The following is a 14,360-nucleotide window of genomic DNA, read 5'->3' as shown; positions in this document are numbered from 1 at the left end:
GTGCAGTTTAAAGTAGTGGTCGGTGCGCTTGTCTGCCTTGTGTCAGAAACAGGTCACCTAGCAGGTGACACCCCTGGGGAGACCCCCAGCCCCATGCCATTGTGACAACCCTCGTCAGTGTCTCACCTGAGCCGAAAGCAGAATTCAGCCATAAATGGATGTGCATGGGCCCCTTGGTTTCTCTAGGCTGGCCTAGTGATCGAGTCACCTCTTTCAAGAATAATTGTGGAGTTTCCAGACTGATCTCAAGAATGGCGCACTCTGACACAGTAGCACAAACATTTACTGTTGCTTGTAGATAAATTTTTTAATATTTGCCCAAAGCAAGAAGTTTGGGAAAGGCGGGAAGGACTATTGCATCCACTCAACTGCTAAAACAGACGTGCCCCGTGACAGTCACAACGACGTTTTATTACATTGTGAGGCAAGGTGACCTACTGACCGACTGGGACCAACGCCCCAGAGTGTGGCCCCAAACTGGGCATTTACAGCTTTTGTTGTTGTTAAGATTTATTTATTTTTATTGGGAAGTCAGACATACAGAGAGGAAGATCTTCCGTCCATTGACTCACTCCCAAGTGGGCACAACTGCCACAGCTGAGCTGATCAGGAGCCAGGAGCTTCTTCCAGGTCTCCCACACAGGTGCAGAATCCACAAGCAGGAAGCTATATTGGACGCAGGGTCCATTATCCCTGCGCGTGCAAGGCAAGGACTTTGGCCACTAGGCTACTGTGCCAGGCCCTCACAGGGTTTTTATAGTGGCACTTTACATTAAGTTGTATGGTAAGGAATGGCCACATATTCCCTGCCTATCTTGGCTGGACAACTCATGCCTGACTCTTTGGTCTAGTAATTAAGGTAACCAGACTGTGGCCTTGAAGCCTGTGAGATAACCAGATTTGGTCCTTGATTTGTAGGAATTGAGTCCTGTCTGTGCTAACGGTCATGTAGGCTGTCTGGCCTGTGAGCTCCCAGTTTCATAGCCAAGCAAGCAAAGCAAAAGTTACAAAAGTGAAAAGTATTGCAGTTAGCAATGAGCCACGTTTAACCAAACAATAACACAAGGTTCTATCAGCAACAGGAGGAGGGTGCCTAATACCGCGGTTCCTGCAGTTGTGAAGGTGTCTACTCCAGTCCCGGGTGCCTAATACAGCAGTTCCCACAGTTGTGAGGGTGTCTACTCCAGTCCCGGGTGCCTAACACGGCGGTTCCCGCAGTTGTGAGGGTGTCTACTCCAGTCCCGGGTGCCTAATACAGTGGTTCCCGCAGTTGTGAGGGTGTCTACTCCAGTCCCGGGGGGAGGAAATGGGATACAAGACACGGACGGCATCAACCTCATTCTTTTGTCTCACATGAAAGAATTTTCAAGCAGACAACTCGTTTGTAAAGCAAGATTTATTCAGGAAAGGATAAAAAGGCACCCACCAATAGTTACAGGAGGGGGCTCCAAGGGAGAAAGGCCAGAACTTGTAAATTGGAGCTTTTATACACCATCTCAGGGGAGTCGCTCAAAGGGCAGCAAGGAAAAGCTCATTCACAATGGGCAGCAATATAGCACCTTGTCCAAGACCGAAGACATGTAGGGTGCTGTTGGTGGCTGGCTTCTTCCATTCAGATTATGCTAAGGGAGGGAATTGATGTATTGATTCTGTCCTTTGGTTCCCCTTCGAGGAGAGAATGTGCCCTTGGAATGGTATGAAATGGGGAGAAGCACAATTTATTTATGTATTTAAGATTGATTTGTTTTCATTGGAAAGTCAGATACAGAGAGGAGGACAGATCTTCAGTCTGCTGATGCACTTCCAAAGTGTCTACAACAGCTGGAGCTGATCCGGTCCAAAGCAGGAACCTGTTCTAGGTCTCCCGTGTGGTGCAGGGTCCCAAGAATCTGAGCCTTCCTCAACTACTTTTCTGTGCCACTAGCAGGGAGCTGGATGGGAAGCAGGACCCATGTGGGATCCCAGTGCGTGCAAGACGAGGACTTTGGCCACTAGGCTACTGCCCTGGGCCCAATTTGATATATTTTAAAAGGTAATTTCACTAGGGACCAGAGGCCCTAACTGCCTACTGACCTCACACAGGGGGCAAGGGTTATGCATCCCCGTGGGGGTGAAATGATATTCCATGGAACTTCATGCTGGGGGTGGGGCATAGGGGGTTGCATCCAAAAGACATCGGTGAATTTGACATGGCCTGCCTCACCTCAGCATTTGCCAGTAGGTGCTGCAGCTTGGCTGGGCCCAGCCCACCTCCATTCCAGCTCATGCTGGTGGGAGCTTATAGCCTGGCCCAACCCAGCCAGCCCCCAGGCCCAGCTCAAATGAGAAATGGTTTGTTTTGTGACTCAACCTGGCCTGACCACACCATTCTGGTTCTCAGATTTATCGTGGATGATATAAAGTGGCCTAGCCTGGCTCACCCCAGGCCTGAACCAAATGTATGCCGGTGGGTACCATTACCTGGCCTGGTCTGGGCTGCTCCCTGTCTTGGTTCTTGCGCTTACCTGTAGGGACTGTGTCCCAACAGAGGAGTTGCCAAGCTCCTCCATCAGAACCTCTCCCAGTACCAGATATTGCGCATACCAGTAGGTCCATGGGCCAGCCCTACTTAGTCCAACTCCTGTCCTGGCAGGAACTCTGGCCTTTCCTGACCAGCCTTCACCCATTCTGGTTTTAACTTTTGGGTGTTACAACCCATCCTAGTCTGGTCTGACCCAGCTTGGCATCGTCCCTCCCCTGTCTTGGCCTTTGCCTTTGAATGCTGTTGCCTGGCCTGACCTGGCCTGACCCCAGTCCTAACTCACTCTGGTGGGTGCTGCAACCTAGCCCTGCTCAGTCTGCTCCCATCCTTGACTCATGCAAACCGTCAGGTTTGATAGTTTGGTTTCTGCACCTGCCAGTGAGTTAAGGTTTGCTCAACCCTGCTCAGTCCGCCCCCTTCCATAATCAACCCATACATTTGCCAATGGATAGAACTACCTTGCCCAGCCTGCCCAACACCCAGGTCTGGACTACTGCTTACCAGCAGCAGCTATAACCCAGAGGGGAAGTTACCCAGGTTCCCCCACTTAGGGCTCGCTCCCAGTCCCTGATATCATGTATGCCAGGCCCCTATCTGGCACAGTATGCTCCCTCTGCCCTGGCCTTTGTATGAGCTGGTGAGTGCTGTGGTCTGGCCCACCCCACACCCTGTTTTAGAGTGTGCATATGGGTGCTAAGCGTGATACTGCTCAGCCTGTTTCCAACTCCAGTACCGATGAGTGTTGGCAGATTCCATGGTCATGCCTAGTTCAGCCCCTTTCTACCCCAACCCTTTTTTAAGATTGATTTATTTTGATTGGAAAGGTGGATATACAAAGAGGAGGAGAGACAGATCCCGGCACATGCAAAGCAAGGACTTTAACCACTACAATATCGTCCAGATGGCAGATGCTGCCACTGGGGACTAATTCTGGATTGTGCACTCTCCAGGTGGTTCTGCAGTTTAACTTGACAGTGCTGGTTGGGCGCTGCGGCCCAGTCTGGCATGCCCCCCCCTCACCTCAGCATTTGCCAGTGGGTGCTTTAGCCTGACCTGGCCCTGCTCACCCCCACTTCCAGCTGACACTGGTGAGGATCACAGTCTAGCCCAGCCCAGCAGGCACCCAATCCCAGCTGTAATGTGTACTGGTATGTGTTGCGACCAAACCTGGCCTGACTCACACTGTTCTGGTGCTCGATGCGAACTGGTTCAGCCTGGTCCACCCCCGATCTATGCTAAGTATGTGCCAGTGGGTACCTTTCCCTGGCCTGGTCTGGGCTGCTCCCTATCGTGGTTCTTGTGCTTACCTGCAGGGACTGTGTCCTGCCAGAGGAGTGTCCCCAGCTCATCCATCAGAACCTCTGCCAATGCCAGATCTCACGCATACCGGTGGGTCCATGAGCCAGCCCTACTTAGTCCATATCCTGTCCTAGCAGGAACAGTGACCTTTCCTGACTGGCCTTCAACCCATTCTGGTTCTTACTGTCAGATGTTTCAGCCCAGCCAAGGTTCATCCATACCCAGACACTGCTCACACATGGCTTAGTAGGGGCAGACACCTAGCTTAGTCTGCCAGGGACAATCTTCATGCCTGCCTTGCTGGACCTTTTAGGATGAACTTCCTACTCATTAGTGAACCTAAACCAGGGGAAAGACTTAGGGTTTTTTGTTTTGTTTTTGCTATGAATGACATTACATGATGTATGAAGATGGCTGGAATAGAATCTCTTGATTGTATTAGAAAGCTTCTATCCTTAAAGAATGGCACTTATTATTTTTTCCCTTCCAAATACAAGCAAATGGCCTTTCCAATGTGGCTGTCACAATACTTAGCTGGCAGGCGTCCAGGTAAGTCTGCTCAGAGGCGCTGATGTCTGAATCGCCCAGCAATAGCCCATGTCGGGCCAGGCTTTCTGCTGGTGATCCTAGCTCCCCGTCCACCACTGCCAATCAGCGGGCAAATCCTGGGCTTGTGGACCACCAGAGCACCAGGCTTCATCCACTGGCTGCTCAGCAGCGAGCTCTGGAGTCTTGGGGGTGTGGGGTTATTGCTTAAGGACATCCATGGATGAGGCCACAGTATGTGTAGGTGAGGAATGAATCCTGAGGGACACCCAGTGACAGGGCCACTGTACTTACAGGTAAGCAAGGGGACTGAGACCTGGTGCTTTGGAGGGGAGAGACTGGAAGATGTGTATGGGTCACACTCGTGCACCAGCCCACATGGGAATCTGGGTTGGGCTTGTTAGCATGGAACACTGCCGACCACCACATGCCAGTCAACATGAAAGCTAAGACTGGGGCCTGTCTAGCAGGACCAGATCCTAGTACCTGACTGAATGTCGGAACGGGGGACAGGTCACATTAGGCAGGGCCATGACACACCAGCATGCGAGAGAACCAGGTCCAGGGGTAGATTCTTTGGGGGATTTGTGGACCCAAGCCTGCAGAAATCCAAGTCCCACTGGTTAGCTCAAGAGTTAAGGGTTGGGGACGGACTGAGCTAGGTGTGACCGTGGAACCATGGAACCTGACAACACTCACAGGTACAGGGAGCAAGAAGAGTCTGGGCAGTTCCAGGCAGCGACACCCTCATGTGCATCCTACAACAAGGTGTGGGGCAGGCTGGGCTGCAACATCCACCTGCTCACACTAGGCAAGGATGGAGGGGCAGATTATGCTGGGCAAGGGCCCAGCACACGCTGCATGCGTGAGATCTGGGTCTGGGAGTGGGCCTGGCTGTGGTCTTGCAGTCATCTGGGGCAGTGAGCCAGTAAATGAAAGATCTCTCTCTGTCTCTGCTTTCCTCCCTTCATCTTTGTAACTGAGATTTTCAAATAAATAAGAGCAAAAAATTCTTTTCTTGAAAGAGAGGGAAACCCTGTGTTGAGATAACAGACTTTGAGAATCACGTGGGACATGGGTCTTCCAGGGCGTAGCGAGCTTGCTGTTAAACCTGGCACCTCTTGTTGGCATTGCTTTTGGGCAAAGGCACAGCTGAGAAAATGGTGTAACCTTGAGGCATCCAGAGTCGCTGCCCTAGTTATTTTCCTGTCTGGCCAACTGAGCACAACTCTAATCGAGCAGCTCGTGTGGTGCAATGGCTTAAGCCGCCCCTTGTGCCGGTTCGAGTCCTGGTTGCACTGCTTCTGACCTCGCACGGGGAAAGGCAGTGGAAAGTGCAGGTGCTTGGGCCCCTGCCCAAGCTTCCATAAATAAAATAACACATCTTTTGAATGAAAGATTAAACGAGTGTCCAAAAGAACCCTAACTCTTCCCAGAAAATAACCATAGATCCTTGAGTTCAGGTTTCAAGTCCGTCTGAGTCATCCAAACCACTTCAGATTCTTGAGGTGGCCCAGCCTCTGTCCCTTCCTTACACAGGGGTTTGGCTTAAAAGGACTGGCTCAGGTAAAAGGGCGCCGTCACTGCTCAGGGCTCCAGCATCGTGCGAGCCACTCACCCTTGGAAGAATCCAGTGTCACATGGTGAAGCGCCTTTGCTGGTATCTGCTTGTCTTCTCAGTGCTACAAGTTAAAATCTGGCAAAACATAAGGTTACATGAGTGCTGCCCTCATCTCCAATCAACCAGTCTTTGAAGAGAAGACGTTTGTTGAGCGTGTACCAGGCTCCAGGAGCGCTGTGCAGAGCCTGGAAGGATGGAGGATTCACACGGAATGGAAAGGGGGAGGCGCCAGTGGAAGCTTCTGGCAGAGCCCCCCAAGTGCATTTCAGAGGCCACTGTTCCCCAGAGCTGCCTGTTCCACCCTTAGCCACATTCCTCCCTCACATTGTGGAAAAGGGCCTCTCCTTATTTCTTCTGGCCACTGTATCTCGGTACCCTCTCCCTCCTCCCCCCCCCAAAAAATACCATTCTCAAACAATCATTCTCCCAAGAAATGCTGTCAGGAAGAGCTGCCATAGGGCAAACAAGAGCCGTTCCCTGCAGCCCTCTCCATGCCCCGGCCTCTCGCTTTCCAGCCTTAAAACAGTGGTCACCCATGTCCCCCAAGCCCCAGCCCGTGCTCTTCTTCTGATAGCGTAGCTGTCCTCCGGTAATCAATTCCCGATGCAAGGACAATAGTTCTCTTGATTTCTTGAGAAAGAAAGCCGAGGGTTCTGTCAGTGCCAGTTGTCCAGGCTGGCAGCGGGAGCTGAGGTGGTGGTCTTCAGGCTAGCGGGTTCACAGGAGCGGTTTCCAAGCAGCACGTTCACACATACGCCCCAACAAGCAGTCCCACCACTCTCTCATCACCACCTCACGGCAAGGCAAAGCTCGGTCCCTCGGCCCCTCGGGTTCCCAGGTGCAGCAGAGACACCACAGGCCCCGGGAGTCAGCCGCGCCCGACCGAGGTAGCCCTGGCTCCCGCGGGAGCAGCTGGGCCGAGGATGCTCACCTTCCCGGGAGCTCCGGGCGCCCGGAGCCAGCAGGCCCTCCGGCCCCGCCACAGCTCACAGCAGACCTTGGCTGCGCGCCTTGGACACGTCCGTGGGGGAGCGCGCTTGCGCGGAAGGGAGCCGGAAGGACCTGAGCGCCCACGCCTTCTCGGGAACCTGTCGGGGTCCGGACCCGCTGCGCGGCTGGCACACCTGCTCAAGTCCAGCCGCCGAGTGTCCGCGAGGGTTTGCTGTCCAGAGCTGCTTCCGCGAGTGGACGTGAGGAACACACGGTGCGCGGTGTGACCCTGGGCAGATGACAGGAAACACGCACGAAATGACCACCACAGCGTGGGGCAAAGACGGGTCCCAACAACCCTCAACCTGTGTTCTCAACCAGCAAAGAAAACAAGACCGTGTTTTCAAACATCATGTTTTCATCTCGAAAGATACGCTGTGATCGTCTCCATCCTCTGGACCTTAAAAATGACCGCAGGGTAACTGGAAAACCATTTGTAGGCGGTCTCTGTGAATGGGACGTTTTTAGGAATCTCTGCCACGCTTGCTTGCCTTTAAGCATTTCCTTACGTACCAGTGTTGCTTCCTGCAGAAGGGATTTAGAAATAGAGCCTAATATGACCACGCCTTCCTTAGTCAACAGTAACAGGTGACCGACAAAGCTGGTTACTTGATCCATGTGAATGCACAGCCCGGACCTGGCCAGAGACGATAGAAAAGGGGCAGGAAACACGCGGCGATGTCACTCACTAGGGTGGCAAAGTTTTCGTATTCCCCCCCACCCACACCCAAAGCCTTAATCTAGGTATAATGTTAATAGGGAATGTGTCACTGGTTCTCATTGCTCATTCACTTCAGGGTTCTTTTCATAAGTTCTCTACTCCCCACCCCCTCACTGAAGTGGTGTTAGCAAAATAGCCAGCTATGCTTGGTCAGAATCCTCAATTCTCTTCCTCAAATGCTAAATGGAACTGGACACCCCAAGTCCGGCAGGGGCTGTTGCCATGGCGACGGCGCTCCTTAGAGTCGCGCCTTGGAGTGCGTCAACGTCAAGCGCCGGCGGGCCGCGACAGGTGCAGGAGGACGCCGGAATTCTGCGTGACTGGCTGCTTTTCCTTCATTCTGAGCTACCTTCCCTGGGACGTGTCCCCATTATCGGCCTTGATGTCGCGTGCCCGCCTGCGTCCTCCTGGAACGTCCTAGGTCCCCTTCCCCTGGAGTGGGGCGGGGACCACGGGGCAGTTCCTGAAACTTGAGCCACAGTGTGCGCTGTTGGGCCGTGCGTGAGACTTTCAGCGTGCCAACTGTGCTTACTCTTTCTGTCTCTTCATCTCTTTCTCCCTCTCTTCCTTCCTTCCTTTCTTTCTCCCTCCCTCCCTCCCTCCCTCCCTCCCTTCCTTCCTTCCTTCCTTCCTTCCTTCCTTCCTTCCTTCCTTCCAATTTAGTAGCTGCGTGTTTGCTACCTTCTGTCCTTGAAATGGCCTTCGTGTTAGTCTGCCACCATTTGTAAGCAAAGTTGGGAGCTGGTGTTGAGTGTCTGTCCCTGAAGGTTCGTCCTCTGCCATAGGCCAATTAGTGTTTCTTGAAATCTCCAGCCTCAAGGAAATGCAGGATTCTGGAACAGAGCAGAAAATGCTGGAATGCACTAAGTAAGGAAGGGTCCGCTTGTGCGCTCAAGGGTGCATGTTGGGTTGTGTTTTCCATTGCGTGGTTAAAGTTGGTTGTCATTCAGTCAAGTAGGAGTTTGAGACCCAGAAACCTCCAGCCTCTCTGGTCTGGAATTGATTTATTTGAAAGGCATTGCTGAACAGAGAGAGGGAGGTCTCCCACCCCGTGGTTTGCTACATAGCCGAGGCTGAGCTGAGCTGCAGCCAGGATTCTCCCAGTGGGTGGCATGAGTCACTTAGCCTCCACTGCTTTCCCGCATTGCCAAGCAGCTGGGTGACTGGGACTTGGACTGGGACTTGGAGGGATGTTAGCACAGAAAGTGGCTGCTTAACACACTGTGCCATAATGCTTTTGGTTCCATATTAAGATATGTTGTCTAATACAAAGCCATAAAGATTTATGAATTTGTTTCATTTTAAAAGTTTTATAGCTATATATCTTACATTTGGGTCTTTGATCTATTTTATTATGTTCATTGCAATATATTTATTTGAAAGTGAGTTACAAGGCCTGGCACAGTAGCCTAGTTGCTAAAGTGCTTGCCTTGCATGCACCAAGATCACATATGGGTTCATATCCTGGCTGCTCCACTTCCCTTCCAGCTCCCTGCTTATGGCCTGGGAAAGTAGTTGAGGATGGCCCAAGGCCTTGGGATCCTGCACTCGCGTGGGAGACCTGGAAGAAGTTCCTAGCTCCTGGTTTTGAATGAACTCAACTCTGGCTGTTGTGGCCACTTGGGGAGTGAATCAATGTACGGAAGATCTGTATCTCCTCCTCTCTGTAAATCTGACTTTCCAATAAAAATAGAGAAGTCTTAAAGTCAGTTACAGAAAGAAGAGAAACAGAGAAAGGTCTTCCATCCATTGGGTTCACTCACCTAGTGGCGACAGACAGGAGCCAGAAACAGCTGGGTCTGCCACGTGGGTGCAGGGCCCCAGCTCGTGGACTGTCCTCCACTGCCTTTCCAGGTGTGTTAACAGGGAGACGGGGTGGTGGCATCACACAGGCGGCAGCTTTCTCCTCCATAACACTATATCAGCACCCTTGAGTTAATTTCTTAATATGCTGTGCAAAAAGTCTGAATTTGGGTCCAGCACGATGGCTCAGTGGCTTAAGCTTCTCCTTGCACATGCCAGCATCTCCTAGGGGCGCCAGTTTGTGTCACAGCTGCTGCAGTTCCCTTCCAGCTCCCTGCTTGTGGCCTGGGAAAGCAGCTGAGGACAGTCCAAAGCCTTGGGACGCTGCACCCACATGGGAGACCCAAAAGAAGCTCCTGGCTTCAAATCGGCTCAGGTCTGGCCATTGCAGCCACTTGAGGAGTAAACCAATGAATGAAAGATTTTTCTCTCTGTCTCTGCTCCTCTCTATAAATCTGCCTTTCCGATAAAAAATTAAATAAATAAATCTTTTTTTTTAAAAGGATCTAAATTCAGTCTTTTGTATGTGGATATCTGGCTTTCCTAGAGTCGCTTGTTGTAAAAATGATTTTGTTCCCACTGAACAGTCTTAGATCCCGTGTCAAGATCTGTTGACCAGGAGCAGTTGTTTGGTGCAGCAGTTAAGAAATATTCAGATGGCCACACGGACTGCTTGGCTCAGTCCTTGGTCCTGCTGCTTGTTCCAGCTTCCTGCTAGTGCACACCGTGGGCAGTGTGGCTCATGTGCTGGTCTCTGCCACCTACATGGGAGATCTGGATTGAGTTCCAGACTGCCAGCTTTGGCATAACTCAGACCTAGTCATGGGCATTTGAGAATTGAACCAACAGATAAAAAATTTGTCTGCCTTTCAAATAAAATTAGTAAGATAATTTTAAATCAATCGGTCATGGATATGGAGATTTATTTCTAGACTAAATAGCTGATAGAGCTCTGTTCCCATTGACTTATTTATCCTTATATCCATACCACAGAATCTTTGATGACAGTAGCTCTGTAGTTAGCTTTCAAATCAGGAACTGTGAAGTTTTCTTGCTTTTTAATTTTAAGATCATTTTCAGTATTTGGCATCCCTTGCAAATCCGTAAGATCTTAGGGATTGCCACAGGCAGTTTGTGAAAAACAAAAATAAACAAACAAAGCTGTGACTTGACAAGGAAGAGCAGAACAGACAGAATGATATCTTGAGTTCACAGACTGCTGGTGACCAAGGTGGGTAACGGTCTGCGAGTGGGCAAAGGCCCAAGGTTGAGGCTTACAGGCAGAGGTCCGCAGCTGGACAATGGCCCAAAGCCTTGAGCCAGTCCTACATGTGATGATGTGTGTATTTGAGTCGCACTGTTGCTTCCTGATCATCAAGCATTGGCTGGTGAACATCGGGACCGGACACAGCTGTCAAGAGTTGTGCCACAAGAACCCCTAGATTCTGACTCCTCAAGCAGTTCAATAAAAGATTGAGGCAGCCAGCCTTCTAGATCGAGCTTCTTCCTCAGAGAACGGGGCTGCTCTCTGTCCACCTGCTTTTGTAGTCTGCTTCTTGTGTGTCCCTCTTTTCTAACTTTCTCAACTGCACATAGCCACCCTCACCCCTCCACAACCCTGCTCGTGCCACTGCAGGCAGTGGTAGGGATCAGCTTTTCAATTTCTGCCAAAAAAAGGGAAATAATATTTTAATAAAGATTGCAATGAATCTTTAAGTCTTGTGGAGTGTTGCTATTTTAACAATACTAATTGTTCCAGTCTGTAAACCCTAGATGTCTTTCCATTTGAATAGGTGTTCTTTAATTTATTTCAGCAAATATTTTGTAGCTATAATTGTATGATTAATTAAACTTATAGGCCGCTGTTGTGGCAGAGTGAGCTAAACTCTTTCCTGCAACACCACTGGCGTCACTATTTTTAATTTTTTAATGGTAATGTCAGATATACAGAGAGGAAGAGAGACAAAAAGGAAGATCCTCCATCCCATGATTCACACCCCAAATGACCACAATGGCTGGAACTGTGCTAACCCGAAGCCAGGAGCCAAGAGCTTTTGCTTCCCGGTCTCCCACTTGGATGTGGGGTCCCAAGGCTTTGGGTCATCCTCGACTGCTTTCCCAGGCCACAAGCAGGGAGCTGGATGGGAAGCAGGGCCACCGGGATTAGAACTGGAACTCATATGGATCTAGTCTTGGATAATCTGGCCAGGAATTAGAAAGGTAGGGGAACACTACAGAAGCCATTCCAGAAATGTCCACACTGGTCATGGAATCAGCAAACCATGGAGTACCTCTGGATTTCCCATGTGTGATGAAAAATTGTAAGTCAGCTTTCATCAGTATTCTGTCAGTGGGGTGTAAAGGCACCCAAATATGGCACTTTAGCCAATTCCATAGAGCTGGCTACTCACCAATTTGGGATTGAAGTATCTATTCCTCTCCTCCCAGACTCACTTCGCCTTCCATACTGGGGAGATCAGATGAGGTCAGGCGTTTTGAGGGTGGTGTGGCCATAGACCACCTTGAATACTGTTAAGCACACATCCTCTGGTTTCCTCAGAATCGCATCCCTGCAGTCAGTTTCACACTTGTATCTTCTGCCTGTCGTATTCAAAGCTCTTTCAGCATCCTTCAAAAAAACCAGGTCACATCTCAACATAAAACTTCTTAATCTGTATTCTTTCTGCCCTCCCCACCAAATTACTTATTTTTATTTCAAAGGCAGATTTACAGAGAAAGAAGACAGACAGGCAGACGGGAGAGAGATCTTCCAACCACTAGTTCTCCCTTCTTTTGTTATTTTCTTCCGTTTTGTTTCTTTTTTTTTTCTTGGTGTCAGTAGCTAGGACAATGCTGACAGATTTAACTAAATGTTCTCTAAGTATTTCCTGAGAGTCATTGGCTGTTTTCCTGAGGATAGTTTTTTGATCCCCTTGACGTTGGTCCTGTACGGACCTGCAGAAAACATGAGCCAGTCCTGGGTGACCCAGTTCTATAGTGAGTTTACCTCTCTGTTCAATTCTCTTCTAGTGCAAATCTTCATCCACGACATGAACCACGCTCTTTATGAGCCCCATCCTTAGACATGGATATCAACTCTCCCTAGGGCCTGGGTAGCTCAATTGGTAGAGCATCAGACTTTTAATCTGAGGGTTCAGGGTTCAAGTCCCTGCTCAGGCGCTGAGTCTTTTCTGTATAAACACTCTCTCCTGAAGAAGGAAATTGAACCTCAACCATGGACAAAAAACGTTTCCCTAACAAGAGTGAGGTTCTTAAGCCCCTTTAGCCTTGGCCAGTAGAAATGATTTCAGTAGCTTTCTTTTTAATTTTTTTCTTTTTCTTTGTTTCAAGTGTTTATTATTTGGCATGTACTTTTAAAAATTATGAATTCATTTTATTTTTTTAAATGTTACTTCTTTTCATTATTATCATTTTATGATACAGTTCCATAGGCCCTGGGAACTTATGCCCTCCCCAATTCCCTCCCCCCTCACTGAGTTCCCCTATATCATTACTACAGTATAGTTCTTCATACACAGTCATATGGCCATCATTGCGGGAATGGACAATGGCAGAGAGTCCAGCATCCTATTGTCAAAATATAGTAAACAATTTCATTGGGAGACCATCTTTGGAAGAAACATATTGCATTGTATCTTCACATCTGGATATGATAGTCTCCATTACACAGTTACTGTACATCCCCTTAAATGAAAAGCCACAAAACAAAATCAACAACAGGAAGAAAAAAAGAAATCAACAACACCATGAAGTTAAATAACATGCTACTGAATGACTAATGTGTCACTGAAGAAATGAAAACCGAGAACATTCTTGAATGATGCTGTTCTATGATCTATGAGCCATTGAAGAATTTAATCAAAAGAAAGTGTTTTGAAGAGATAAAACTAACAAGAACAAAAAAATCCATGAGATATAGTTCTCTGATCTTTGTTGGTGAAATGTGTCTCCTCTAGGCAAGAAATAGATGGGTCTTGTTTTTTTGATCTAGTCTACTAATCCATGACATTTGATTGATAAGTTCAATCCGTTTACATTCAGGGTTAATATGAATGGGTGGTAATTTGGTCCTATCATTTTAGCAATGGGTTATTCATTGAGTTAGTCTTCTGTTGTTATTTTACTGGGATGTTCTTCACATTTGCCTTTGGTTTTGGTGGGCGCTATTCCTTTTCTCTGTCAAGAGACCAATGAATGTTGTGGCCCAGTAAACCTGCCCACCATACACTCATCCTTCACATACAGCAGTGGGAGCTGCATTCTATTTGGAGTGACCCCTAATAACCCCCACCAGGCCAGGCCATAGTCCTGGTTCCTGTGCATGCCAGTATGTACAGAACACTGGCCCAGATGGACCTGGCACAGTGACCTAGCAGCTAAAGTCCTGGCCTTGAACGCCCCGGGATCCCATATGGGCGCCGGTTCTAATCCCGGCAGCTCTACTTCCAACCCAGCTCCTGCTTGTGACCTGGGAATGCAACCACCAGCCTAGTCAGGCCCACCCCCAGTCCTGGTTTTCATGTTCGAAGTGGGAGTTGCAGTCCATCAGTTGGGTGCCCACAGTTTCCCTACTAGACACACCCCCAACCCCAGATCTTGCACTTTCCAGGTGGTTCTATGGACTTGCCCCCAGTTTCAGCACTTGCCGACTGATGCTATGGCAAAGCCCAACCAGCCCACACTTAGTCTGGTTCATGCCTGTACCAGTGGATATGGTTGCTAAGCCCAGCCTTGCTATCCTTTCAGCCCAGCTTGCATGCAGGCCAATGAGTGTTGTACCCCTGTCCAGGAGCTGTGGCCCAGACTGGCATGACTTGCCTCATTGCCAGCAGGTGCTG

At 49.4% G+C, this 14,360-nt stretch overlaps 1 protein-coding gene and 1 non-coding gene across 2 annotated transcripts in view; both read left to right on the top strand.

The window, feature by feature from the left end:
- Nucleotides 1–14,360, top strand: part of LOC101522509 (histone H2B type 1-C/E/F/G/I) — a 231,840-nt gene that overhangs the window by 118,948 nt on the left and 98,532 nt on the right. The window lies entirely within an intron of this gene.
- Nucleotides 12,609–12,681, top strand: TRNAK-UUU (transfer RNA lysine (anticodon UUU)). Its single transcript has one exon. It is a non-coding gene; the product is annotated as a tRNA-Lys (tRNA).

This window comes from Ochotona princeps, chromosome 1 (assembly GCF_030435755.1).
Source record: "Ochotona princeps isolate mOchPri1 chromosome 1, mOchPri1.hap1, whole genome shotgun sequence".
Taxonomy (NCBI): Eukaryota; Metazoa; Chordata; class Mammalia; order Lagomorpha; family Ochotonidae; genus Ochotona; species Ochotona princeps.
This window is presented reverse-complemented; position numbering and strand designations above follow the sequence as displayed.